We start from the raw sequence: 26,541 nt of genomic DNA, 5'->3' as shown, positions 1-26,541 counted from the left end.
GTGCCAGCGAGCTTTGCTCTCGCTTACGGACACACCCCCTTGAGCACGCCTGATCTCGTCTGATCTCGGAAGCTAAACAGGGATGGGCCTGGTTAGTACTTGGATGGGAGACCGCCTGGGAATACCAGGTGCTGTAAGCTTTTAAGCGCAGGAGGCGCCCTATCCCCGCTCGCTCGCTCATTCCCCTGTTCACACGTGCAGTGCGGCTTGTCCGTCTGTTTATTTGTCAGCTTTGGCGAGACACGGGTGCTTGTGTATTAGCGTGAGCGTTTTTTATTCTGATCAGGAACAGTTTAACAAGTCCGCAAAGGATCGAGGAAAGGTTTATCGCCAGCTGAAAAGAGACACAGCGCTTCGGCTGTGGAGACTTGTTCGGCTGGCGTTCGGAGAGTCGCGTTTTTCAGAATTGTATTGAGATCGTTTTCCACAGAGCTCAGATGTCAAAGCACAGCAGCAGCTCTCCACAGCGATCCTCTATAGCGCCCTTTCTCCCGCAGCTCCGTCCTCATTGGAAGGAAGCAAGAGTGAAAGGCTGAAGTGAAATAGAGCGGGGACGAAGGCAGTGAAGAGAGAGAACGTGGGAAGAAGAGAAAAACGCAAGAGAAAAAAAGCAGCGTCGTAAAAGAGGTGACGGAGCTGTCCTCTCAATAAGAAGGGTGCCAGCGAGCCTTGCTCTCGCTTACGGCCACACCCCCTTGAGCACGCCTGATCTCGTCTGATCTCGGAAGCTAGACAGGGATGGGCCTGGTTAGTACTTGGATGGGAGACCGCCTGGGAATACCAGGTGCTGTAAGCTTTTAAGCGCAGGAGGCGCCCTATCCCCGCTCGCTCGCTCATTCCCCTGTTCACACGTGCAGTGCGGCTTGTCCGTCTGTTTATTTGTCAGCTTTGGCGAGACACGGGTGTTTGTGTATTAGCGTGAGCGTTTTTTATTCTGATCATGAACAGTTTAACAAGTCCGCAAAGGATCGAGGAAAGGTTTATCGCCAGCTGAAAAGAGACACAGCGCTTCGGCTGTGGAGACTTGTTCGGCTGGCGTTCGGAGAGTCGCGTTTTTCAGAATTGTATTGAGATCGTTTTCCACAGAGCTCAGATGTCAAAGCACAGCAGCAGCTCTCCACAGTGATCCTCTATAGCGCCCTTTCTCCCGCAGCTCCGTCCTCATTGGAAGGAAGCAAGAGTGAAAGGCTGAAGTGAAATAGAGCGGGGACGAAGGCAGTGAAGAGAGAGAACGTGGGAAGAAGAGAAAAACGCAAGGGAAAAAAAGCAGCGTCGTAAAAGAGGTGACGGAGCTGTCCTCTCAATAAGAAGGGTGCCAGCGAGCCTTGTTCTCGCTTACGGCCACACCCCCTTGAGCACGCCTGATCTCGTCTGATCTCGGAAGCTAAACAGGGATGGGCCTGGTTAGTACTTGGATGGGAGACCGCCTGGGAATACCAGGTGCTGTAAGCTTTTAAGCGCAGGAGGCGCCCTATCCCCGCTCGCTCGCTCATTCCCCTGTTCACACGTGCAGTGCGGCTTGTCCGTCTGTTTATTTGTCAGCTTTGGCGAGACACGGGTGCTTGTGTATTAGCGTGAGCGTTTTTTATTCTGATCAGGAACAGTTTTAAAAGTCCGCAAAGGATCGAGGAAAGGTTTATTGCCAGCTGAAAAGAGACACAGCGCTTCGGCTGTGGAGACTTGTTCGGCTGGCGTTCGGAGAGTCGCGTTTTTCAGAATTGTATTGAGATCGTTTTCCACAGAGCTCAGATGTCAAAGCACAGCAGCAGCTCTCCACAGCGATCCTCTATAGCGCCCTTTCTCCCGCAGCTCCGTCCTCATTGGAAGGAAGCAAGAGTGAAAGGATGAAGTGAAATAGAGCGGGGACGAAGACAGTGAAGAGAGAGAACGTGGGAAGAAGAGAAAAACGCAAGGGAAAAAAAGCAGCGTCGTAAAAGAGGTGACGGAGCTGTCCTCTCAATAAGAAGGGTGCCAGCGAGCCTTGCCCTTGCTTACGGCCACACCCCTTTGAGCACGCCTGATCTCGTCTGATCTCGGAAGCTAAACAGGGATGGGCCTGGTTAGTACTTGGATGAGAGACCGCCTGGGAATCCCAGGTGCTGTAAGCTTTTAAGCGCAGGAGGCGCCCTATCCCCGCTCGCTCGCTCATTCCCCTGTTCACACGTGCAGTGCGGCTTGTCCGTCTGTTTATTTGTCAGCTTTGGCGAAACACGGGTGCTTGTGTATTAGCGTGAGCGTTTTTTATTCTGATCAGGAACAGTTTTACAAGTCCGCAAAGGATCGAGGAAAGGTTTATCGCCAGCTGAAAAGAGACACAGCGCTTCGGCTGTGGAGACTTTATTAATAAGGCCCCTCAGTAGTTGAGATCTCTGTTATTCCCATCTAGAAACATGCAATCAGCATGTTATTGCTGAAGCAATAGTCACAACATTATTCCACACCTGGGTGAGATGCGGGTTATGATGACAGTCATGCTTTCTACACCTTATACTGAGCTCAGAAATGGACCAAGCGGACATCTCACGAGCAGATCCCTCCGCGTATAAGAAAGGCAACTTGTCTCAGCAGAAATACAAAAAGGCAAAAACCCCACACTTGGAATGCAAACCTACCCTAAAAAGGAAACACGGTTTTAAAACGAACTTGATTTTCCCCTGGAGAAACCTTTTTATGGACACACATCGCATCTATTACACATGTAGAACTAAATATAAAGATAAAACTTCATATAAGAAGTCATGACATATCACACATGACGAAGTCTGGTCCAGAATAAACAGTTTACACTGACCCACCTTTATTTACCCTGGTCACTCACTTCTATTAACTGTTTAACTGGGTAACAAATTAATATTTGTTTCAATTTGGGATCTACACCTGGGAGCCCTGAAATGTTGGCCAGAGGGGAGAAGCTGATATTCAGACGTGAGAATATATTAAAATAAAGGATCTGATGTTGTTTTTCACCTGTCTAATCAAAGCTTGTTCAAAAATTATCTGATTATAGGACACACGAGTTTATAATCATACTCATTCCACTTTTTAACCCCGTATATATGCACAATATGAAACGTATATACACTAAATCTCACGTGTGACTCCCATAATATACATTTCTTTACGAAAATTAGGAACACTTACTACAATTATCAACCCCCCATGACGAGGCAATATTTCATACCTTTGTTTCTTTGTGGGTTCAAAGTTCTGTCCTGTCGTTTCACACGTAATGTTTTGGTAGTTATCTCAATTTTCCTTTGCAATTATCTCCAAGATCATCATCAACTTTTTGTAAAACGCTATGCACAACTGATATTTAAAGAAAGTCCTGTACCAAAACGTCTTCGTAGGGAAAGACAACTTTTTTTCCTTACGTTAGTCGCTACACGGTTACTCAAAAAATCCATTCACCGCCTTTAAAAAAAAAGTTTCGTTTTTTATTGTGGTTCACTGACATTTCTGTCACAATTCTGAGGGACCCCAAATAAAATTCACTTGCCGGTATAAAGACGCCGGCGAGGATAAGACAGGTATCGAACCACCTGCGTATCTAGCGGACGTTTAAAATAAAAAAAATGGCGTGTAATGTTGCGAAGGGCTACTGTTTTTTTTATAGTTTGTCGATTGTAAGGGACGTGGGCCGCGACAGAAATACTGGACGGGGTGGGAAAAGGTTTATTGATGGTTTATTGTACCGCAACGGTCACAATTGACTCACCAGCAAAGATGGCGCCGAGGCCACATCGGCTCCCTCCCGCCCTGCCTCGCACCGAAGCTCGAGCTGCGGAGCGCGACGCCAAACCGCCAGTCCACGGGCGCGGGCGCCGGACATAGACGTCATAAACCCTTCCGAGGCGCAGGAATTATAGATCACTGTAGTTTCTTCTGGACCCGGGTTAGGGACAGTGTGCCCTCCGTGAGAGTCTTCTGAGGAAGCCAGTGTCTCATGGGTGTCCAGGCTTGGTACCATCTGTCCATCACAGGACACACAGACACACACACTCACACACCCTGGACAGGACACCAGTCCATCACAGGACACACACACACTCACTCACACACCCTGGACAGGACACCAGTCCATCACAGGACATACACACACCCTAGATAGGACACCAGTCACTCACAGGATACACACACACACTCACACACCCTGAACAGGACACCAGTCCCTCACAGGACACACACACAACCTGGATAGGACACCAGTCCCTCACAGGACACTCAGACACACACACTCACACACCCTGGACAGGAACCAGTCCATCACATGACAAACACACATTCACTCACACACCCTGGACAGGACAGCACTCCATCATAGGACACACACACACCAGGGCCAGTTTTCCCAGAAGCCAATTAGCCCAAAAGCCTGTCTTTGGACCCGAAGAACACAGGGAGAACATGCAGACTCCACACAGACAGCCCCCCCCCCCGGGTCCAGACCCGAGCCCGGAGCCCCCCCGCGCTGAACCCCTCCGTACAGACGGCCACACACAGCTCCGTTGTTCCCGATTCCCGAGGTGATCTGTTAAAAGAAGCCGGTGTGTTGCCTCCAGGTCACATTTCCTACTGGAGTCAGGACAGGAGGCTCTTCTGTACACAGAAGGGGATGGGGGTGGGGAACAAGCCGCCCAGCCCTGTGGTTGAAGCCGATACCCCGGCTTCTCTCCAGACACAGCTGGGTGAGCCCCCCCAGTCAGTACAGGGGGCTCTACTGTACACAGAGGGTGGCGGGGGTGTGGAACAACTCCTTTGTTCGGGGCCTTGGGGCATTCTTGTTGTGAAAGGCGCTATATAAAAAAAACTGAATTGAAATTGAATCTTACAGGTTTGGGTTTTTCAGAGATCTTGTCAGAGATCTTGTCTGACGTGCCCGTTTCAAAAACGTAACGACACTCCTCACGTCCGAGCGCCGCCGGTCTGTGACGTAACGTATCCTTACACAACCATGACGGTTTCATCATGGACAGCACGAAAGCCCGAAAAGTGGTTGACGTTTTAATTTGGCAACGCCACGATGGATCCCAGTTTTTTTTTTTATTTTGGAGGCCAAAAAGGACAAAAAAGGAAACGTCCGGAGTGGATCGATGGTCATCTCTGCGGTTGTTCTGATGTTCTGAAAAAACAAAACAAAAAAAAAAACGGCTCGCTTGCCCGGTCGTGTAGTGTTTCCACACCCCACGCAAATCAACTTCTCTTCACCCCCGGGGGCTCGTCGCCCGCAGCACCCCTCTCACGTGATAGGGGCTTCCCCCGGCTGTGACGTACTTACCCTACCCCCTTCCGCCAACGTCATACCGAAGGTCGCGCTTCGGGCCGCGGCGATGTTGACGGACTGTCTTGTAGCGTGAGAAGGGTTTAAATTTCGACTTAAGGAGTTGGCCATCGTTATATTTCGCGAGGTATCATACGGGGGGAAAAAGAACATTTATATTTATCAACCTACTAGTAATACTGGGTGGATGTCACGTTCCCCAAAGTTCAGTGCCTCTCTCTAATAAAGTAGAAACGTGACATTGAACTCCGTTCGAAACAGGAGAAATCACCAGGACAAGATACAACTGACGTCCGGAAAAGAAAAAAAGAACTCCTATTCCCATTTGTAATGACCCCGTAGTGTTTTTCCCGGTGTGCGCTCATCTTTCGGAGACCCGTTTCTCTCTGGTGTTTTGCTGTTGGAATAAATGCCGAGGTGACCCTTCTGTGTGGAGTCTGCGTGTTCTCTCCAGCGGGTCGTTTCCTACACCGCAGGGGCTGATCGAACCGGGGTCTCCCAATCGTCACAGAAGTGTGTGTCATTTTGTGTGGTGGTGGGGGGGTGCATCGGGGATACTGCGCCCCGAGGGGATAACCTCTCACCTTACTCCGGACGAAGGGAGAAGACCTGTACCTTCACGAGTCCGGGTTGTGAAAACTTCTTCTGGCAGTTCAAAACGTTTCGAAGAGACTACAGCGCTACCCTGTTTTCCATTTCTATCGTGTATTATTATACAGTCATAAGTATCTGTACTGATCACAGATCCCCCTCTCACTACCAGGACTGAAGCCCAGTGCAGCACGAATAATAATAATAATAATTAATCCGTCTGGACTCTCCACTCAGAGCTCTTCCCAGGTCAGGGGGATCCCCTCCAGCCCCCCCAGTGTGCAGCCCCCACGTGGATGATGCTCCAGTCCGCTCAGCACACAGCAGCTCTCAGTGGGGAGGAGAGCAGAGGGATGGAGCCAGTTCAGAGAGGGGGGGTGATAAGGAGGCCATGATGGGTCAAGACCAGGGGGGGAATCAGGCCAGGACACTGGGGTAACACCCCTACTCCTCTCCAGAAACACCCCGGGATTGTTAATGAGCACAGAGAGTCAGGACCTCGGTTTGACGTCTTATCCGAAGGACGGCGCCTGTTTACAGTCCAGTGTCCCCCGTCACTATACTGGGGCATCAGGACCCACACAGACCGCAGGGTGAAAGCGCCCCCTGCTGGCCCCACTCACACCTCTCCCAGCAGCAACCTCAGTTTTTCCCAGGAGTCTCCCCTCCAGGTACTGACCAGGCTTCTACCTGCTGGGCTCCAGTGGGGAGGGGGCTGCTAGCTGGGAGCTGCAGGGTGAGATGGCTGCTGGGCAAACGATGGCTAAAGAGCTTCCTAGGACACCCTGGAGTTCGTGGTCAACTTCCTTCTCTTCAGACGGAGGTGGCTTGAAATCTGTCTCGTTTCAAGGAGTATTGGACACGATGCCCCCCCTGCTTTAGCCCCGCTAACTGGTGGCACGCCGACAACGAGGGCTCTCGGCCTCAATCCATCAACCACAAACTCTCCGGGATGAAAGAGAAAGACAGACTCTGTTCGTTCGTTTCGGGGGGGGGAGGGAAAAAACCAAAAGCTTTTTTTAAAAAACATTTTAATGATGCTAAACAAAAGAACAAAAATTACAATACAGATTAATGTCAAGGGACACACCCCCCCCCCCCCCATCTTACGATCATCACAGGACCTTAAAATAATACTTAATAATACAAGGTCATGCAGACGATCTGAGGACTCAGGTGGAGATAATGTGAAAGCTTTCCACAGTCCAGTCTGGGGTCCCTCAGCTTCAGTCCAGACTGGGGTCTGGGGTCCCTCAGCTTCAGTCCAGACTGGGGTCCCTCAGCTTCAGTCCAGACTGGGATCTGGGGTCCCTCAGCTCCGGTCCAGTCCAGTCTGGGGCCCCTCAGCTCTGGTCCAGTCCAGTATGGGGCCCCTCAGCTCCAGTGCAGTCCAGTCCAGTCTGGTGTCCCTCAGCTCCAGTGCAGCCCAGTCTGGGGTCCCTCAGCTTCGGTCCAGCACAGTCTGGGGTCCCTCAGCTTCGGTCCAGCACAGACTGGGGTCCCTCAGCTTCGGTCCAGCACAGTCTGGGGTCCCTCAGCTTCAGTCCAGACTGGTGTCCCTCAGCTTCGGCCCAGCACAGACTGGGGTCCCTCAGCTTCGGTCCAGACTGGGGTCCCTCAGCTCCAGTGCAGTCCAGACTGGGGTCCCTCAGCTTCGGTCCAGCACAGACTGGGGTCTCTCAGCTTCGGTCCAGACTGGGGTCCCTCAGCTTCAGTCCAGCACAGTCTGGGGTCCCTTAGCTTTGGTCCAGTCCAGTCTGGGGTCCCTCAGCTTCGGTCCAGCACAGCCTGGGGCCCCTCAGCTCCAGTCCAGTCCAGTCTGGGGCCCCTCAGCTTTGGTCCAGCACAGTCTGGAGTCCCTCAGCTTCGGTCCAGCACAGACTGGGGTCCCTCAGCTTTGGCCCAGCACAGACTGGGGTCCCTCAGCTTCGGTCCAGCACAGACTGGGGTCCCTCAGCTTCGGTCCAGCACAGTCTGGGGTCCCTCAGCTCCAGTCCAGTCCAGTCCAGTCCAGTCCTTGGTGGGGAAGGCGACTCCGATCTTAGCTGGCACAGAACCAGGAAAGGAACCTGGAAAGAATATTGTTATTGCAGGTGTGAGGGACACAGACACGGACATCACCATGACATCAAACAGCAAGAGGAGACTCCTTCTTGAATCACAGACACGACCGGGCGGCGTCCCCCTGTCTGCTCACCTGCACCTCCTCTTCTTCTTCTTGTCCTTCCCGGCAGCCTGCTCCTCCTCTCCCTCGCTCTTCCTCTCCTGACACACGGTCTCCGCCGCCTCCATCGGCTCGTCCTTATCATCTGTCTCCACCGACATGCAGCTCAGGGACTTTAAAAAGACGCACCAGCACTTCTGAAGCAGAGACAGGAGAGTCACGTTAAGAGTCGGACTGGACACTCCAGGACATGAACACTGCACTGAGAGAGAGAGGGGTTCATACACACACACTGACTGGACACTCCAGTACATGAACACTGCACTGAGAGAGAGAGGGGTTCATACACACACACTGACTGGACACTGGACAGGAGTAAAGAGAGAATCAGAGCATTACCCACTTTCTTTTTCTTCTGTCTCACAGGAGGTGGTGATTGGACCTCCTCCAGCTGGAGTCCGAGTAGGGAGAGAGGGGGCAGGAGAGGGACAGCACAGGGAGAGAAAGAGAGAGACACGTGAGTCAAGTGTCCCAAGAGTACAGAGACTCTGCTGAGATCACACTCGCAGTGAGTGAGCCTGGGTGTAGCCCACTAATACTGACCCACTGTACACCATAGGACAGAGAAGAGGAGGAGAGAGACACACTGACTGGACACCACAGCACAGAGAGGAGGAGGAGAGAGACAGTGACAGACAGAGCTGACAAGACAGACAAGATGGCGAAACTCCACCACAGACAGGACAGGAGGCAGGGTGGGACCAGCACTGACCTTCTTCCTCTCTCCTGCCGGAGGAGCTGTCTCCACCTCCTCTTCCTCCTGCAAGTCAAGAGACAGGCTGAGAGAGAGACGGGCTGGTGGGACATCGGCGAACAGAGCTGAAGGCAGAGAGCCGGGGAGACAGGCCCAGCTGGGACAACGCAGGACAGACAGAGAGACAGACAGAAAGGAAGGAGAGAGAGACACAAAGATGAAGGCACAGAAAGACAGCAGGCAAAGAGAAAGATTGAGATTGAGGGACAAACAAACCGAGAGAGAGAGCGGAAGGAGAGAGAGAGAGGAAGGAGAGAGAAGGACAGACAGACTGACAGACGGGGCTGAAAGAGAGAGAGACAGAGAGGCAGGGACAGACAGACAGCAGGACGAGAGAGAGACAGAGATCGAGGGACAATAATTTGGTTTCGAAATTTATTCTGAAAATATACAATCATTCACTCCTGAAAAATATCGAGTTCAAATTATACATTATGTACAATATTGTAATCAACATATGGCTAATCATCAAAAATAAAAAAAACTGTACTGGGGGACACAGCTGGCTGTGCTGTTCTGGACAGAACACACTGAGGTCCAGTTTCCACCTCCTGCAGGATCAAACAGCACCTCCACTGGCTCTCCAGTGAACAGAGGGACAGACAGAGAGGCTTCAGGCTGCAGGGTGACATTGTCTCTGTGAGCTGAAAGACAATCAGGACAGAGGATGATATAAGAACACACTCTGTCAAGAATATAGAGCCCTCTAGTGATCCTACTGTAGACCTGCTCACCACCCACAGTGACGATCACAGTGCTGATACTGCTTCCATTAAGGTCCCTCACTGTGTAGTTGCCCTGATCAGCTGGAGTGAGGGAGCGGAGTGTCAGAGAGCTGTTCTGCACTGACACTCACTGTTCGTACCTGGGGCCAGGGAGCCCTGCGCTGCTCAGTAAGACTATACGATTCCGGACAGATCGTGCAGGATCAAACAGCACCTCCACTGGACCAGCAGTGTGGAGGGGGGAGACAGAGAGGCACCAGGCTGCAGGCTGTGGACTTCTGAGTGAGCTGAAAAGGGACAGGTAGAAACATGTTGAATATTTTGTTTTACAACAATACCTTGAGTTTGGACTGCGATCAGCTTCATTTTGTATTTCAGCTGTGAAAATGCAATTTCAAAAATGCACGCCACAGTCATGTTAGGTTCAAGTTACAGTTGCATCACAACTCAATACATTTGCAATTCACTTCTGAGATAATTGTTCCTGGTGTTTGTGTTGTGTATGCCTTGCAATGGAGGGGTGAGAAATAATGGACTTATTACATTATAATGAATAATAATTGCTTACACTTATATAGTGCTTTTCTGGACACTCCACTCAAAGCGCTTTGCAGGACATGGGGACTCCCCTCCACCACCACAAATGTGCAGCATCCACCTGGATGATGGGACGGCAGCCATAGTGCACCAGAACGCTCCCCACACACCAGCTATGAGTGGGGAGGAGAGCAGAGTAATGAAGCCAATTCATAAATGGGGGTTATTAGGAGGCCATGATTGGTAAGGGTCAATGGGAAATTTGGCCAGGACACTGGGGTAAAACCCCTACTCTTTTCGAGAAACACCCCGGGATTTTTAATGACCACAGAGAGTCAGGACCTCGGTTTTACGTCTCATCTGAAGGACGGCACCTGTTTACAGTTTTTCCAGTGTCCCCGTCACTATACTGGGGCATTAGGACCCACATGGGCCACAGGGTGAGAGTTCCCCCTGCTGGCCCCACTAACACCTCTTCCAGCAGCAACCTTAGTTATTATTGTGAAGAATGAAAGAATATTAGGAACATGAAAAGGTTGAATGTTTTAAATGCGTTTTTTTACTGAAACATCCGCTACAGAGATGCGCACACACGTCATTACAAACGCACACCTGCACAGAGACGTCCTCAAGCGCCTTGTTCACAATTATGGGCTCCAATAGGAACAAAAAACGCCAGCCTGACAACTCGAGCATTCAAACCAAGAACCCAACACGTACTTATGTTGGCAGCCTGTGCAGAAAAGCAGAAAGAACCACAAGCCTTCTCTATTGGGAGGAAAAACACACACTCCCTCTCTCACACTCCTGATTTCCTTAAATAGCTCATTCTTCATCTCTGGCTCCTACATACAGTATAGCAGCGCTCAGTCTGCTTTGAATAAGCCATAAATCTAAGATTTGTTTTATCTGTTCCTCTTGTCTAGGCCTAGAGCTGCTTTTCATAAAAGAGCTGTTTGCATAAATAGCTAGGGTTACAGCTGAAGACACCAGCTTCATCCCCCAATGTGTAATACGTCGGGAGCAAGAGAAGAGGGCCAGGCCGTGCCTTTTCATAGATTTTTCTTCTGAAAAGTCGGGTTCTCGGAGGCAGATTTATCCCCTCATGCAGTGTAGAGAGATAGACACGCCCGCGCGCGAACAGTTAGAGCTGCACCCTCACACAGAGTCAGACCCGCACAGACACGTCCTCTTGTTTAAACAAATACACAAACCTGACGGCGCTCACAATGATCCAGACACACACACACACACACACACACACACACACACACACACACACACACACGACATCAGTAGTCACTCTCGCACACTGGACCCCAGCTCAGTCCTCACCTCCAGCTCCTGCAAACCGCTTCGAACAAACTGCATTAAGAAAATTAGGTTGCGTTCCGGTAGCAGGCCATCCTGGGCACCAGTGTGAGTTACACACTCATTTGTAAAAGCCCTTCCGCATCGTCGGGCATGCTTCACAGTGCTGGACCTGGGGTGTGGGTGCTGTCTGTGTGGAGTTTGCATGTTCTCTCCCTGGTCTGTGGGGGTTTCCTCCAGGTGCTCCAGTTTCCCACAGTCCAGGGACAGGCTGCCACTTTCACTGGGCAGTGCACCGTCACCGTGGCAGCATGGTGGGTCGGATCTGATTTCAGTCTTTATTTCCTTTTTTAGAGATCCTGTAACCAGGACCTGTTCACTGCCATGACGGACACAAGGAACAATAAAGCCGAAGTCTTGTTTCCCACAAGAAACAACAAAACCGAAGTATTGTTCGATGTGCCGGTACAAACTTTTAGGTTATATAGTCCTTCCTTGCTGCTTCAGACGTCATTCGGTGTTATGGTAAGGGGGTCGTGGTATTTGGCCAGTTAAGAGACCCTGGCCAAATGGTCAGTTTAAGATTATGCCCCCTCGCATCTGGAATCCTTATCAGTTAACCCCCTTTCCTGCCATAAACCCCTGTTGCTTAGAAGTCTAATTTTCAGGCAGAACTGACTTAAGTTAACCCTATTTACATCTTGTCTCTTACTTCAGCCCTCTTCCATTTGCTAGTTAAAAGTTGTACAACCCATTTGTATGCGACAAAAGAAGCCAGTCTGTTTCCACCCGGTTTCGAACCGAGGGCCTTTCGCATGCAAGGCGAACATGACAACCACTACACTACGGAAACAGTGGTAAGATGTGCCCAGCGGCCCAGTGCTGAGCTTCGCCAATGCGTTTCAGCTGCTTCCAGTGCCTTTATTGGAGTACGCTGATGGACCGTGCTCTCTCTCCAGAGACCAGCACGCCTGTCATGGACGGAGCAGGAAAGGCGGTGCCACATTCTACAGCCCTCTCCACGCAATCGGGCTACTGAAGTGGAGAAAATCGCCTCTCCAGAAAGTGCAAATATCATAGAGGTAGAGGTAGGGAGAGAGGAGGAGTACAAATTCAAGCAGAGGCCTGAGTGGAGCACTGTCGTATGGCCCTGACATCAATCCCTCAACTCTCTGCATAAAGCAGTGTCTTATGGCCATAACATCCCACCCCCACCACTCTCAATGGAAAGCACTGTCGTATAACCATGACATCCCACCCCCACCACTCTCTGCATAAAGAAGTGTCGTATGGCCCTGACGCCCACCCCTCCACTCTCTGCGTTAAGCTGTATCTTCAGGCCCTGACATCCCACCCCCGCCACTCTCTGTATAAAGCAGTGTCATATGGCCCTGACATCCCACCCCCACCACTCTCTGTGTAAAGAAGTGTCGTATGGCCCTGACACCACCCCTCCACTCTCTGCGTTAAGCTGTGTTTTCAGGCCCTGACATCCCACCTCCTCCATTCTCTGTGTAAAGCAGTGTCATATGGCCCTGACATCCCACCCCCACCACTCTCTGCGGAAAGCACTGTCATATAGCCCTGACACCCACCCCTCCACTCTTTGAATAAAGCAGTGTCGTCAAGCCCTGACATCCCACCCCCGCCATTCTCTACGTAAAGAAGTGTCATATGGCCCTGACACCCACCCATCCACTCTCTGCGTTAAGCTGTGTTGTCAGGCCCTGACATCCCACCTCCGCCACTCTCTGTGTAAAGCACTGTCGTATGGCCCTGACATCACACCCCCACCACTCTCTGCGTGAAGCACAGTCATATAGCCCTGACGACCACCCCTCCATTCTTTGCATAAAGCAGTGACGTCAAGCCCTGACATCCCACCTCCGCCACTCTCTACGTTAACCCCTGTTAACTTGCTTGCTGAATGATCTCTCAAGAAATCCCTGGTGAGATTCAACAGGTGTTTTCTTCAACAGCCACTAAAAGTCTGATGACCTTCTCTGGATTTCCTGAATATGATGTAAAATTAGTTCAAATCATTTGGTAGTTAACAGAACAAAATGCTTTGGAGGTACATTTAAAACAGCAGAGTGTAGCGGTGAGGCTTAATAATAATGCAGAATTAAGTGTTTCTGAGCTTTCCCAAATTAGGCCTCATTTCTCTGTTCATCTCTGTGGTGCAGCCACAGAGAAACCATTCATGCAAGGTGATTTAAGGTCCAAGGACAGCTCCCAAAGGGGGATGCACTTAGCTAAGCCTGGCTATCATGATCAATGGTCACCCATTGGCGCCTATCTGTCTAGGGAGTGCGAGTTGGACATCTGGATTGCATTCCTAAGTGTCAGGACTAAGTGACTCATATCTCACCTTGATCAACCAATCAGGGACTGGTAGGGCCGAGTAACCGACGTGGGACTCTGATGCCCATGGAACTTTCAGCCAATCAATGAGCTGAAGTTCCTCCAGGTAAAAACAGGCAACACAGAGAGCCTGAGAGATTCAGAAGGGATTCTGGAGAGGATTCTGTGGACTGTTCTAAAGGGAATTCAAAGGAGAATTCCAGGGCAGGACGGCCCAGGAGCAGAAGGCTCCCAAGGGCAGGACATCCTCGCAGCGCGCCTCCTGACCATCCTGAGACTCAGCCCGGACAACCACGGAATGGCCAGTGTGTCCGAGTGCCAGAACTTTCCTTTGTTCTAAGAGTCTAGAGTGGAGGTTGCCAGAGAGTAACCAGCAGCAGGCCTCGTGAACAGGTCGGATCTGTGGACAGCTGAATCACTATTCAGAACTAGCTCTTCATCATAACGAACTGGTCCTCTTCCTGACTTGCTGGGACCCACAGTCATCTTTTCTCCTGTGCACAAACTTTGCTAGTTAAAGCCAACAGTGAGCATCAGCAGCGCACCGTCGCAAGCCGCACAGCACAGCCTGGCACCAAGCCAGAGAGCGCGGATTGGACAGCAACAGCCTGCAACTGTTTCTTTGTGCCCGCAGGAGATCTGAATCCCCAAAGATTGGATGAGTATTCAACTTCAATGCATTACAGCTCGAGAATTCAATTGTTATCCCAACCAGTTGATATCAATTTAATTCCTAAGAGTTATGTACTTGTTTGAGTATCTAATGTAGAAGTTGTAACCAAGTTCACTTTACGAAACGGTCTTAATGAATGATATACTGAACGTATGTCCTCTTGATGTGTAACTCTTTGTAACTGATTGAATATATATCTTTTGTATTCTGATAACCCTCTCGATAAGATCTGTTAGTTTAAGGCATATTCTATGTATTAATAAATGTATCCTCGTGTATTAGTACCTGTGTGTGCGCGTTGTTTGAGTTATGTCGCATGGTTGGATTCTAAAGCCATCAAAAGAATCAACTTTGTGATTTACTGCTACAATTAATAATTGTCTCAGTAAATGCCCAAACCCTACAGAACTGGTGCCTTCAGAGAGCCACTATGATTACATATTTGGCGTCCCTGAACCGGCTATGAATCACTACAAGAGCAACACTGTAGCACTTCGTGTGTGACTGAGTTTAATTGTGTAAACCTGTCTCTCTATGAACACGAGCAAAGAGTTCTCACTCAACAGAAGATTGCGATGTGAGCACAATAATGTAAGACATCTGGTGATGCCAGGGATTGAACTCGGAACTTCATACATGAAAACCATTGAACTACATCCCCTATGGCACAGATGGTGGAACTGACTTAAAGATGTGCATATGTTCACTGACCACAATCCACCCTTCATGAATAATTGAAATGAATAATTTATTTTTATATCCAGTCACATGGGCGACGGTGGTTGATTCTTCAATGGGGGAGAGCGTTTTTCTACCTCCTTACTCGACTGTCTTTCAATTATGTTTTCCTTGAAATCTTTTTGCATCTTTTAAGTGCTTGCGATTAAATTACGCATAGAAAAACAGCAGTACAGTTGATGTTCATGGACCGATGCACACAACTCCAGTGATAAAGCCCTGTCTGTAAATATTGTAGAAGAACGTTAAAGGGCGAAACAACGCTCCAACCACGGGAATGGTAACAAGAAGGATCGTGTTCTTATTTAATATGTGCTTTTGAATTGCCTTGTCAATACACACAGGCTTTAGAGATGGACAAATAATTTACAGTGGTGTTTGTAAACAAAGATGGAACATGTTTTTTTCTATACCAGGAAGAAAGGAGCAGACTCTTAAACTTTAAGAGACAGAAACAATACCTCATCACAGCTAACACTAATTAAAACAACATCACAACAGAAGAGTGAAGCCTTGGGTGAATCAAATTAGTTTTCATTGGTCGTCTGTGTCTTCATAACTTTGTAGGTGAGAGAGAGGATTGAGAAAATGTGCGGGTGCTTCTTAGAAGTGTGTTGGCAGTACAGGTGACTTCCAAATAATTGAGCCGGGTTTTAATCCCGGCCAGTGCATCCCCAAACCTTTTCAAGATAATCATTTATCCGGTAGCACATCTCCTGAAACTAACATTCGAGGTAGGAAGCGTGCTCTTAAACACCAAAACACTCAAAAAGGAAGAAGCAGATCTCTGTACACAAGACAGTAGTGCGATATTAGAATTTCTGAGTTCTTGATGGATTCAGGCTCCTTCTCAGAGGTCCTTGCTCGCCAAATAACTTTACATCTGAGGAAGAGCACCACGGAAAAAAAACCCAACTCAACAAGCGAGCGTGTTGGTTGCTCTTGCTCTTAATGCAAGGAGCTGTTTTTTTTCCTTGCAATAATCATTATTAACCAAAAACAGCAGCACAGGTAAGTCGCATTTGTGATTATGTCACTTCTCTGCTTCAGCAAGGTCAATAAAAGACTCTGAAAGTAGTAAAGCAAAACTGAACTCAAAATCATATTAGGAATTCTGAGCGATATCTCCATACAGGTAATCCAATAAGAACGTTGAAATATTTGAATATAATCTCTCTATATATTTCGCTGCTTTTTACCCGGAGTAAAACTATTGGATTGAAGGAATGCTAACCGCTGGGTTAAAATGTATAGTTGTTATTTGGAGAAATCTGTAAACTCGTGATCTTATATGTTTTAAAAGACAGCACAGGGAAAAACGACAGTGCTGATTATTTTCCAGAGACAGAGCACTGATGACCTCTCCGAGCTGATTGATAAAGCCCACCCAGTGGATACTCTAGCAGAACGTCAAAGAACATTCACCTTTGTATCCAAAGAAACGACAGGAACAACATCAGGAAGCACAATCAATTCCCCTTTTAAATCTTTCCTGTAAGGTATGCTATGTGAATCCATGAAGTTAATCCTCTGATCTCTTTTGATCACGAACAAAGTATTTCTGATGGAGCGCTATGTTCAAAGATTTAATAAGCTTTACCCCTGCCAACGATTCGGCGTGAAGAATTAAAAGTTTCACAGACAAAAGCAGCTCACCACCACAGCCAATATTAAATGTACTTGCCGGTACACTATCATGTGCACTGCCTCAAAAGTGATCTCGGCAGACGTTGTTCCCTACATAAAGCTGAACGTGCCAAAGAGAATTTCTATTGAGAAAAAATATTTTTTCTGCCTTGATGTTAAGCCTGTCTTTTAGAAAGTCTATCTCTAAACACCTCCCACAGCCTAACAAAAAGCGCTTTTACTGATTGTATTGCAGGTCTTAAAACATTAATATTTGGCAGCAGTGGGATTCAAACCCACGCCCCCAGAGAGACTGGAGCCTAAATCCAGTACCTTAGACCACTCAGCCACGCTACCTTCCTCCATACCCATCTTCACATTGCTGGCTTGGACTAGGGGGGGCTTCAGCTCTTGTCGTCAGATCTAATGATATCATGACGTGGAAGTGACTGCACCTTCATCTTCCGAGATGCTTTCAATAACACAAACGCTACTTTCACTGGCACAAACACAGCAATAATGAAGGTGGTGGGATTCATCCTTTGTGCTGTTTGTAGGGGTGTAACTCTACGGTGATCTGCTGACTTGAAGAGCAAAAATCAAAATCCTCTGCTATTACTGTTGCTTTTTTCATAGTTTCTTCAAATCCTTCATTTGAACGTAGATTTTGAAGGATATTGATGATAATACCACATAAATTGTGGTTTTCTTGTGATCGCCAATTTTATTCAAATAACAGCCTTTTTTACAGTTCCTTGCGTGTTTCACAAGGTATAATAGCCCCCTTCGCATCCTCAGCTAACATATTTTAAAATTACAATAGCTTATACAGCATGCATGTTTACATTTATATTAAAATTAAAGTAAATATACAAGAATACATACAGTGCTAACCCAATAATTCTTGTCAGGTTCTGCAACAAATCTGCGTTGTTATTTTAACATGTTTCAGCTGAGGGTGCAACAGGAGTATAAATGAATTTTCCCGCCAGCCATTCAAAGACCAAATTCCATGAGTGAACATTATTTTCTCAGATGTTGCCGGCATTGGACTTTGCCGGTGGTATTGAATTATGTCCACAACTGTTGTAGTAGTTCCTTTTTGAAATTCGACACGTGCAAAGCACTTGTAATATCATAGGTGTTAAAGTTCGCTGAGTCTATTCGAGTCATGGTGTGTATCCCTGCCTATCATTGGGAGACGGGTAACTTTTTTACACTCAGATTCCAATCTTCAATGCTTTGTGTGAGAGCTTACATAACTTTCATTTTCTCACAATTTCTGACGATTGTTCCAAAGGGGCACCCTGTCAATTCCGAATACTTTTCAAAAATCTGCCTGCATGTTTGATTATTGTCATTTCACTTAGAAAAAGTTCAATATTGATCATAACTAAAGAAAATAATGATCACGAACAAAAAAGGGATAAAGATGCAAGTCGATCTTGAATCAGAGCTGGGTGAAATGGGCTTCTGTTCTGATATGGTTGTATGAGAAACAGGAGGAATCGCCAATCTCCTATAGAACATGAGTTGAATCAGGAGTGAGACATTTAGTATACTCGTGCATATGTCAACGCCTGACCTACATCGTAAAACTAACATTAAGTTGTCAGAGACATTCATTTATATACAAACAAGAGACAGACCAAGTAATAATTCTACATTAGTTCAGGTGGGTAAACCTGAACTAACTAACTAATAAACCTTTTAATAATTCTACATTAACGTGTCCTACATTGATCAGACTAATTGACATGGTCTGATTCAGAGCCTGTGCAGTTCGTGCTAATTACAACAAGGACAGTTCTGATCCCTCATCACCGAACTGAACACAAGTTCAGCTGTTCTCCAGTTTTGTTACGCATGGTTTTTCATTGCAATTGAGTTCAGAGCTGGAGCTGATCTCCAGACAGTACAGTGTTTTGGGTAAGTTGTCGAAATTCGCATGAGGCTGCAGACAACTTACCCAAAGTGTTTTCTATAGCTTTCAGGTGGAGTTCATTTATATAAAACAACGTAAGTGGTATAAACGCAACAAGCCAGACGGCAGTCCAACTTATAATTTTCTGACGCGAGGCCTGACGCGTTATTCATTATGCCACTGACCCTGCTATTGTAGTGCTAAAAAACACGTTTTCTACATTTATGTCTGTTCACTCTAAAAACTCTAAAAAGGACAAAGGGTTTGTGTGTCCCGCTAAAATTCCGCTTCATTTCGAATGCAAATAAAAACCGTTTTGTTCCAAGAAATCATAGATTTGTCACATCCTTCATACTATACTTCTCTCTTGTATTAGTAAAGCATTTTGATTTAAACTGAACAATATATGAAAGGTTTCATCTATACACTTACACATAATAAGTATACGAATAAATACTCGGAAGAAGCCGCAGCTCAGGTATTAGAGAAATTTAAAATCGGATCGGAGGATTTAGAGTCCAGACTGCAAACCAACAGCTTACACAGGTCTTTTATAGAACCCTTTTGATTTCCTCTACTTTGTCCCTGTGATGTCATTGTCCTGCTCGCAGCCGAGCCCGACACACGTCTGGTTTCTGTCGCTTGACGCACACCCTGCGGTCCATGCGGGTCCTAATACCCCAATACAATGAAGGGGACACTAAACTGTAAACAGGTGCCGTCCTTCGGCTGAGATGTAAAACCGAGGTCCTGACTCTCTGTGATCATTCAGGAGAATGGTGGTGGTGGAGGGGAGTCCCCATTACCTGTAAAGCGCATTGAGTGGAGTATCCAGAACAGCGCTATATAAGTGTGTGTAATAATAATAATAATTATTATTATTATAATTGTAATGTAAAATGCAATAAAAAAATATCAAACTTTGATTCAAAATAGATTAATGTAAAAACTGATAAAGCTAATGCTTTTTTCAGGGCTATAGCTGTAGCTGCGAGAAGGTTAAAAGCGCACAAGTGATCTGTCTTTCGTCAAAGTAATTGCCAGAGCAGTAAGACGCAGAGCACCATCCAGCAGCTGTAGACGATGTTCGGGGAAGAGCTAATTCTGTTTTTAGCACAGGGAGTGAGAATGAGCTCAGTCCGGCTCCGAGCAGAATCCATCCTGGTTTGGTTACAGTGCGCCTGAGGATCTTTGGATCGCAACGTAAAAAAAACAATTGCTCACATCGTGTGACTTCCACGACAGGAAGGAAAGATATCACTTAAAAAAATCAGAACTGAAGATTTGGATCCTGGGCCTCAATTTGATCAAATTATTAAAATAATAATTATTAAAATATCAAATTGTGTTTCTGCAACATTTCGTGCACAGTACGCCATTTTTATCTAAAAATAAAACAACAGTCACAACGAGAGCTTATACGCAGTCTGGGGTATATTCCCCTTTTATATTTTTGCCACTTTATATCGAACCTGTTATACTCCCAGAAGTGCACAGTAGCTTGTACAAATGTACAATTCACCACTGGTATAAACAGATGTGTGCCCTGTTTGCCTTTGTAAGCATTTGTTTAAAAAATAAGTTCACAATACGATAAAAACACAGAAAGCACAAACTTCATAATACAACGATACAAAATCAATACCAAATCATTATGCCAATTAAGTACCTATCCTTTGAAAACAGAGAACACCTTTATATCTACAAAAAACTTGACATTTGTATGTATTTTTGAATTACAAAGCAGACAGAGTAGTCCCTTAATTCAAAGATCGGATCTTGGCCGAAACAAGACAATCAGACGTGGGCTGAATTCGGAACAGGAACCTCTACTTCGTCGTTTATTGAACTTTTGATAAATGTCTGAATGAAACAGATTCGCTTTTTTAACTCTTTGATTAAAGTACACAAAAAGCACCTTCCTTCGAGCCGGAATCGAACCAGCGACCTTAGGATTCCCTAATGACTCCACTACAGTCCTCCGCTCTACCAACTGAGCTATCGAAGGGATGTCAAGCAATGCTCCCTAGCACATACTGCCCAATGTAGTGAAATGTTCCGGGTGATTTAAATCCCACTTCGACATCAAGTTTCCAACTCGTTTCCTTAGTCTTGTTTACCTTGAATTTAAGCCACGAACCAGGATTCTACTGTATAAACTTCCAGGGATATTACAAAATGTTTGATGGGGCATCAATCATTCCAGGCGGAAATTGACTCCTTTTTTTTCTCGAGGGATCATATTAAACATGTCATTAGTATCGAGAGGAGGATCACCATGAGACACAAAACAAATAGTTTCTTTCTGTCTTTATTAGAAAGTAGCGTTTGTGCTACATTAATAATATTTTCGTGGAAATAAAGAAGTTTCGAAATGTGGTTTTGAGTTAAATATTAGCGTGTTCATGTAATTAGTTTGTGTTTGTCATTACTATATATATATATTGCCATGTTACTAGAATTTGTAACTGAAGTTTACTAGTTGTGTTTTTTATGATGGTTAGACATTTGTTGATTACAATATTGTATATAATGTATAATTTGAACTACATATTTTTCAGGTGTGAATAGTTGTATATTTTAAGAATAAATTTCTAAAATAAATCATTGGCTTTATTTACTAGTTTCTACACCTATAAAAATCTTTCTTTGATGTATAATAGACCTTTAACTATATATGTATAGTAGTCTTCTAAATTTATCCGTATAATAGAACTACAACCATTTATGTATAATAAACATATAATCAATTTCATTCTAGACCAGTTACGGAGCACAGTTACACGTCTGGTATGCGTTCAATAGTCGTATATTCTACATCTTTTGCCCACTGGGATGTGCCGATTTTAACTTGGCAAACCAAGATACACATTTTCTAATGAAACCTTAATTAAAAGACAGTTTGTTTCTCGAAAGCGTGTTATGTAAAAAAAGAGAAAAACGAAAATATATGGATGGTAATCTTTCAAAGCTGAAGATTTTACTTTTGAAAAATTGACATTTTATGTACTGTATGCAGATGCATTCGCTGGTTTTAGAACTTTGCTGTACTTCCTGAATCATTTTCAGTATTATAAAGTGGGTGTAGATTTTTCTTTCAGGTTAGGACGCGAGTGTGTACATGTGTTTGATTTTCGTTTCACTGATTCTCATTGAAGATTTGGGAATTAACGACGAAAGAATCAGTTGCCTCGGAAAGCAGAAGGTTTGGTTCTCAACGATATTGAAGACACGCCCATGTAGAGCAGCGGGTGATGATTTGTGCTATAAAAGACCAAGTGCTCAAAGTGACGTCTGCGTTTACCGTTTAGACTTTTCATCTCGGGCGCACTTTTAGAAAGCAAAGATAGAGCAGTTGTGTTGAATCACATTATAGCAGCTGTCAGCAGAGTGGCACAGCGGAAGCGTGCTGGGCCCATAACCCAGAGGTCGATGGATCGAAACCATCCTCTGCTATGTACACTTTATGCACGATTGATAAGCATACCATCAGTTTAATGAAGTGCATTAAAACTGTTTTTTTCTCTCGTGTGTATGAAAGCTTCACACTTAAGGTACTCTTTCATCTTTACCAATAGCAGATGCCCAAATGTATCTTTGGTTGTTCTGCGATCCTTCATAGTTTCCTCAATTCCTTCAAATGAACATCCATATCAAAGCAATTATGTATATATATATATTACAATTAAGGTACATATTAAAAATATCAACGCACATTTGTATAATGCTCATTTAATAATGATTGTCAAGGATTGTCAAGTTCTCCAACAAATCTGTGTTCTAATTTTAAAATATTTTTGCTAAGGATACAACGGGTGTATAAATGAATTCTCCCAACAGCCAGTTAAAGAAAAATTCCACACGTGAAGATGGTTTTCTTGGACATTGACTTAGGTACTTATTTGTTTACTTGTTGTAGTTGCACACGAGTAAAACACAAAGATTTCCTGCCACATTCAAGAGGGTTTGCGAAGAAATCCCTTCAATTTTTAGCGGAGATTTTGTTTACATCATCACAATCTGAAGCACGTCCCTGAGTACGTTTGACCCACCAGCCCTTTGTTTAACAGCTGCACAGGGACACATTCCCGTTGCTTTTCACAACTCACATGTTTGTAGTTAAAGAAAATAAAATACTGTCATTTTCCTGCCAGCTGGCAGTATTTCTTCTGCACTGACTAAGAGTAACCAAGAAGTTCATTTCATCTTTCGCAGGCTGTAATCTACAGAAAAGGAAGTGAATACTTGTATTAAGCTAAATCAAGCCGACGGAGTTGCACTGCTGTTGTTTTTCTCCACTTTTCGTTAAAAGGAGAAAAAATCACTGGCATTTTTTGGAAGCATTTCTTCTGTCCTGAGAAGCAAGATTTGTATTTTATCTTTCAGAAGTTGTATGAATTTCTTGAAGTTCAGAAACAACTTGTTCCAGAAAAGAAATTAACACTTGCTTCAAAGTAAATCAAGACGTCGGTGTCTCTTGCTGTGTGTGCTCTTATCTGTCCATCTCTCTATCCTCTTCTCTCTGGCAGTCTGTGTAGAGTATCTGAAGGGGATGTAACACCACTTGGAAAAGAAAAAAATTCTCAGGCAGAATAAAAAATCATTATTCTCTTCTCAGTGAGATTCACAGCTCAGACTCACACTCAGACAGGATCTCAACTCCGTACTGCTCTCTATCCTCACAATCCAGAACCAGAAGATATTCAGACAATCAGTGCTGCTACATGAACAATATCAGACAGAACAGCCTGGACTCATGTCACATTTCCCCCTTTTATCTTTCCTCCCAGCCCTCTTAGAGACATAGAAGAGCTCCTGGTTCTCCTCTCTGTGAACTGGGCTCAGGGGTCACTGATCTGGCAGTTGTGGGCTCTGTTCCAGGTCGAAAGCAAGAAGGATCTATTAACGCTTTCCAGGACTTCCAAACTCTTCAGTATTACTTTCTTTACTGTATGTCAGCCTCCCAAAATGTTTATAAATGTTTTATGAGTGTGGAATTATCTTATTATTTATATACAGTATTTATGTAATAAACAACAGTAGTGACACTATGATCGGTATATTGATTATTTGTAGCCTATGGTCCGATGGTCGTGTCTACAATAGTGACCATTTGACCAGTCTGTAGCTCTGAGCAGTGGGACTCAGATCACACAGAAGACCCGCCTGTGTGTGATTCCATACCAGCCCTGGGATTCAGCTACTCTCACAAATGTCTCACAGACCGTCTTATAAATTTACAATTAGATGAAGTCATGTAACAGTTTTACAGATAATTTAAATAATCAGACAGCAGTTTTGGCAGTGGATACATCTCCACATGGGAGAAAGGAACTGAAATATATGTGCTCACTGTAAAGTAGGAAGAGGTGGTCAGACAAGCAAAACAACTTTGCAGATAATGTGAAGTGACATTGTTTTGTGTCAATCAGCTCACAGATTTCGCTTCATGTGCCTTAAGCTGTGCAATTTGTATGGTTGTTGAATGAGATTGATTTCTTCACAAGCCCAGTCAATTGACAGTGGAGAGCTTGCCGACACACACCTTCATGAAGACTCTCTTCATTGTCAAGTCGCCTCCTTTGCATACAATAGTAGCACCGACACTAAGAGAAAGGATGAGAAATAGCGTTTATCAAGCGATTGCAGTGTTTGTTTGACTGAGGATCCTTGTGTGCTGAACTGGCCTCTGGAGAAGTGTAGTGCAGTAAAACAGAAGGTTTGTGTCACTCAAGATTGTTACAGAACAGAACAATACAATTACAATACTTTTATGAGAGTAAATATTACTGGTGCATCACAGTTCTTATAATGGTGAAAACAGGAGCACCTTCTCTACATTTTTGACTGAAGTATTTAAATGGAAAGAAATACTATCACTATGCAATTCATAAATGCAATTGACCTCCTCTAAATGTTCTAGTTTGATGAAACAATGTATGGAATTAGGTGACAATATCGGAATTCATTCAAATGCTCAGGATTAATTTTCAGCAACAAAAAAAGTGCTCGGAAATATTTTACAAGAATGAAACCTTACATTCACCTAAATAAACATTCACCATCTACATTAGCAGAGAACAGTAGGACAGAAGGTTAGTGTCACTGGACACTGCATCAGAGAGGCCGATCTCTTCTCCCTCATTATGCAGGCTTACCCACTCATGATGAACTGTCCTCCAGCGATACTCAGCTGCCATCATCGACTCAGACATGACGTTCATGTACATATTATACCTTAATATGGCACTGCGTTACAATAATTTGATCAAAACAACTGGTGAAAAAAAAGATAAAGACTTTGTCCAAAAAAGAAGCATTTATACCTTTCCTCTCCTACCAGCCATTACAAGTCACCTAGTTTTTAATTTAGAGCTAGATTAAAGCTCTAGTCTCTTTGGGGGTGTGAGTTGGAATCCCACTGCTGCCAAATAAGAAGCAAAAAACACACATTTGCTGCAGAAGTAACAGGAGAATTTGTGCCATTCAGCCTCATAGCGTGATGTCATTTTCTCAGGCTCATTTTTAGATGCTTGTGATCGAATCTATGATTCTTATGAGTGTGCCCTCCATAAAGGTAGCACAGATATAACGTGCCAAGTTTTCAGAGAATCGCATTAAATACAGGTCAGAAGAAGGCGACAAAGTGTCCGCTAGGCAGTTCAGCTATTTCAACGGTGTTCTCTGTTGTTTAGGTCCAGAATGACACCCGTTACAACCAGGAAACACACAGTGTCAGGCATCAAAAAGACTTCCCAAAACCCTGATCCTCTCCTTGATCCGGTGATGGCATCCAGACATTTCCTGCAACAAAGCCAGGATACGGTCTTCAACAACACGAGTGAAAGGCTAATTCCCAGCTTTTGCAATCCTTTGCAAAGAAGGACCGCATGTGCTCAGTGTTAAATGCGCTGTTCATTATTATTATTAATAATAATAATCTATACATTATATAGTGCCTTTAAAGGTGGCTTTTCAAAGTGCTTTACAGAATGAAACCAATAAAGTTAAAAAATACACAAGATAAGCAGGATGAGAATACACAGTTAGAGGAGACAATAGGTGGTGGTATTAAATACAGTAGGAACGGAGGGGTAAAGAATAGTTCATTAAAGGCTCTTCTAAAGAAGAGGGTTTTGAGTCTGGATTTGAAGGCGTTTAGAGAAGGTGACTCTCTGATATCCTTGGGAATAAAGATCTAGAGCTTTGGTACAAAACAGGAGAAGGCCCTGTCACCCATAGAGTGTAGATGGACTGGGGGACAGATAGGAGACCAGAATTAGAAGAGCGAAGGTTGTGAGGTGGGGAGTAGGGCGATAACCCAGACAGGTACTGTGGTGTCAAGCCATGGAGAGCCTTATAGGTGAGCATGAGGATTTTGAAGTTGACAGGAAGCCAGTGCAAGGAGTCCAGGACAGGAGTAATGTGATCACAGTCCAGTGCTAATTTCTTTCTTGTGGCTGCTGGTTCATTTTCAACTGTGGACTCTTAAGAAGTCCTTTATTTGACTTGATCAACACTGATCCCTAGAGGATTTTGAAAGGTTGAATCAGAATGATACATGACTCTGGTGGGACTCGAACCCACAACCTTTGAATGACTTCATTCTATCAAAGTCAAAGCCTAGAAGTCCAATGCGCTCTCCATTGCGCCACAGAGCCAACCGATGCATCGCTATATAAAACAGCTACAGAAAGCTGTAACTCATGCTTCTCCCGTTGTCTTTAAATTAAGCTCCATAAATATTGACAATGAGTGGCCTGTTGTCTACGAATAGATACCGCTGGGATTCA

General features: G+C 45.3%; 5 non-coding genes and 3 pseudogenes across 5 annotated transcripts; 4 read left to right on the top strand and 4 right to left on the bottom strand.

Annotated features, from left to right (window-relative positions):
- The first annotated feature begins 21 nt into the window (after nucleotides 1-21).
- On the top strand, nucleotides 22-140 carry LOC148671087 (5S ribosomal RNA; annotated as a pseudogene).
- A 537-nt stretch (nucleotides 141-677) lies between these two features.
- Nucleotides 678-796, top strand: LOC148671086 (5S ribosomal RNA; annotated as a pseudogene).
- A 537-nt stretch (nucleotides 797-1,333) lies between these two features.
- On the top strand, nucleotides 1,334-1,452 carry LOC148671085 (5S ribosomal RNA). Its single transcript, XR_015937897.1, has one exon. It is a non-coding gene; the product is annotated as a 5S ribosomal RNA (ribosomal RNA).
- Nucleotides 1,453-1,989: 537 nt separating this feature from the next.
- On the top strand, nucleotides 1,990-2,108 carry LOC148671084 (5S ribosomal RNA; annotated as a pseudogene).
- A 10,095-nt stretch (nucleotides 2,109-12,203) lies between these two features.
- On the bottom strand, nucleotides 12,204-12,276 carry trnaa-ugc (transfer RNA alanine (anticodon UGC)). Its single transcript has one exon. It is a non-coding gene; the product is annotated as a tRNA-Ala (tRNA).
- Nucleotides 12,277-17,099: 4,823 nt separating this feature from the next.
- trnal-uag (transfer RNA leucine (anticodon UAG)) lies at nucleotides 17,100-17,181 on the bottom strand. The gene has a single exon. It is a non-coding gene; the product is annotated as a tRNA-Leu (tRNA).
- A 3,487-nt stretch (nucleotides 17,182-20,668) lies between these two features.
- Nucleotides 20,669-20,756, bottom strand: trnay-gua (transfer RNA tyrosine (anticodon GUA)). Its single transcript is given in 2 exon segments — nucleotides 20,669-20,704; nucleotides 20,720-20,756. It is a non-coding gene; the product is annotated as a tRNA-Tyr (tRNA).
- Nucleotides 20,757-26,310: 5,554 nt separating this feature from the next.
- trnar-ucu (transfer RNA arginine (anticodon UCU)) lies at nucleotides 26,311-26,409 on the bottom strand. The gene is made up of 2 exons: nucleotides 26,373-26,409; nucleotides 26,311-26,346 (listed from the first exon to the last, which is right to left on the bottom strand). It is a non-coding gene; the product is annotated as a tRNA-Arg (tRNA).
- Between the last annotated feature and the right edge of the window lie 132 nt (nucleotides 26,410-26,541).

This window comes from Lepisosteus platostomus, chromosome 5, assembly GCF_059453375.1.
Source record: "Lepisosteus platostomus isolate fLepPlt1 chromosome 5, fLepPlt1.hap1, whole genome shotgun sequence".
Lineage (NCBI taxonomy): Eukaryota > Metazoa > Chordata > Actinopteri > Semionotiformes > Lepisosteidae > Lepisosteus > Lepisosteus platostomus.
This window is presented reverse-complemented; position numbering and strand designations above follow the sequence as displayed.